The sequence below is a fragment of the Sinocyclocheilus rhinocerous genome, unplaced genomic scaffold, assembly GCF_001515625.1.
Source record: "Sinocyclocheilus rhinocerous isolate Xijiao unplaced genomic scaffold, SAMN03320098_v1.1 scaffold5255, whole genome shotgun sequence".
Taxonomy (NCBI): Eukaryota; Metazoa; Chordata; class Actinopteri; order Cypriniformes; family Cyprinidae; genus Sinocyclocheilus; species Sinocyclocheilus rhinocerous.
In genome coordinates, this window is record NW_015649278.1 from 5,106 (window position 1) to 7,819 (window position 2,714).

The following is a 2,714-nucleotide window of genomic DNA, read 5'->3' on the forward strand; positions in this document are numbered from 1 at the left end:
GGGACTAGCTTAAGCCTTGTCTGTGAAACCGGGGGTAAGTGTTTTCTTACAGATATTGCGTTTTTCTATTCATGTTAATCAGCATTAAACATAGCCTACTTAAGCTTGTAAACCTATTATTAACCTGTGCAGGTGAACTACATTTTATCAGGAGTCGCCCTTCTTCAGGACCGACATTGCCCAACCCTGGTCTACAGATTCAAATTTTGAAGAATATTCATCGTTTTGGCGAACAGATGGCCTCGGCGTACACCATATTGAAAGGATCCCAGTTCAGAAGAGAGCATTGATAAGAAAAGCTTCATTTTACAGTCACTAAACAAATAGACTACACATATTTTCATCTTTACAGAATACAACTCCAAGATATCTCCCAATATTTATATTATCTGTTCTTTTTTCTTCTTTTAACCTCTAGAAGATCTGACGTCATCAACCAGAAGAACAGCAGCAGCTGCAGCAGCTACGCCCATCAGAGCAGTGACGACCAATCGGATCACAGCTTCGGTAGAATCGCAACAGCGGATGTGCACTTCTGAAGAAACAAAAAGAGCAATGATAAAAGGGAGCTGTTCAGCATCTCTGCCAGGAACTCAAAATGATAAAGATACAAATATTGGCAAAAGATATCTGCAAAACCCCAGATCTACTTGGAATGAGTAGTTTCATTTTTAGATTAATTATTTCTTTAATACATTTCTGGCATCTTTAAAGTTATCAGGCTGGTAAAAGAAAAAAACCCCGCTAATATCACCACTGACGTACCAGCATATGTCTGACAGAGTTCAGTGATGTTAAGATGTTCACATTTTGACGATGATGATGATGAGTTAGGAAGAGGCAGAGGAGCTGGAAAATACGAGAGAAGTATGAATAAATCAGAATAAAGTGTTTATTATGACACACAATGATGAGGTCAATACTTATACTGATAGGCCACTGAAAGCCTTGAACAACTGAGTGATTGTCTAAATCAGTGGTGCAGGTTCTTAGAGGCCCAACACAGTTTTGCACATTTTGCATGTCTATTTAATCAAACACACCTGATTCAGGAGGAGGATGGGAGACAAAGGAAACGAGAAAGCATCAATTTCAGTATTGAGAAGCACCAATGGCTTATCACCATCACTCAAGGTAAAAAAAAATAATAACTGTGAGCATTGTATAAATTAAAATTATGACTGGAAATTAGACTGTGTGCGTGAATGCGACCCAAGTCAACAGGTATGATAACTGCCGTAACATGGTCACTCTCTTTCTACATTTGCTTAAATCTTGAAATAATTTAGTCATTTTAATGATTGAAGATGAAAATAATTGAAATGTTCAAATCCAGAACCTAAAAAGGTGTAGTAAATGTGAATGTGAAACTTATAACTCACTTTGGACATTGAGACTGAATCTCTCACGTGCACTGTTGGACTGTAATTTATAATCTCCAGCATGTTGAGTTGTGATGTTTGTGATGCTCAGAGATCCAGTTTGATGATCCACCTTCAGTCTGTTTCTGAATCTCCCATCAAGAACATCATCAAATACAGTGATGCTGCCGGCCATTACATTGATTTGAGCTATTAAAGTGTTTTCAGATCCAAACCTCCACCGAATCAGATCCTCGTCCATCATTTCAGTAAAACCTGTGTTTAGAGTGACTGAATCTCCCTCCAGCATGGACACTAATTGCATTCCATCCGCATCAACACCTAGAAAACAGAGTTTAAAGATATCTGCAAAACCCCAGATCTACTTGGAATGAATAGTTTCATTTTTAGATAAATTATTTCTTTAATACATTTCTGGCATCTTTAAAGTTATCAGGCTGGTAAAAGAAAAAAACCCTGCTAATATCACCACTGACGTACCAGAATATGTCTGACAGAGTTCAGTGATGTTAAGATGTTCACATTTTGACGATGATGATGATGAGTTAGGAAGAGGCAGAGGAGCTGGAAAATACGAGAGAAATATGAATAAATCAGAATAAAGTGTTTATTATGACACACAATGATGAGGTCAATACTTATACTGATAGGCTACTGAAAGCCTTGAACAACTGAGCGATTGTCTAAATCAGTGGTGCAGGTTCTTAGAGGCCCAACAGAGTTTTGCACATTTTGCATGTCTATTTAATCAAACACACCTGATTCAGGAGGAGGATGGGAGACAAATCACCATCACTCAAGGTATAAAAAAAAAAAAAACTGTGGGCATTGTATAAATTAGAACTAGAAATTGTGCGTTGTGCGTGAATGCGACCCAAGCCAACAGGTATGATAACTGCCGTAACATGGTCACTCTCTTTCTACATTTGCATATATGTTGAAATAATTTAGTCATTTTAATGATTGAAGATGAAAATAATTGAAATGTTCAAATCCAGAACCTTTAAAGGTGTAGTAAATGTGAATGTGAAACTTATAACTCACCTTGGACATTGAGACTGAATCTCTCACGTGCACTGTTGGACTGTAATTTATAATCTTCAGTGTGTTCAGTTCTGGTGTTTGTGATGGTCAGAGATCCAGTTTGATGATCCACCTTCAGTCTGTTTCTGAATCTCCCATCAAGAACATCATCAAATACAGTGATGCTGTCGGCCATTACATTGATTTGAGCTATTAAAGTGTTTTCAGTTCCAAACCTCCACCGAATCAGATCCTCGTCCATCATTTCAGTAAAACCTGTGTTTAGAGTGACTGAATCTCCCTCCAGCA

General features: G+C 37.8%; 1 pseudogene; it reads right to left on the reverse strand.

Annotated features, from left to right (window-relative positions):
• Window positions 1-2,714, reverse strand: part of LOC107710490 (uncharacterized) — a 14,652-nt pseudogene that overhangs the window by 869 nt on the left and 11,069 nt on the right.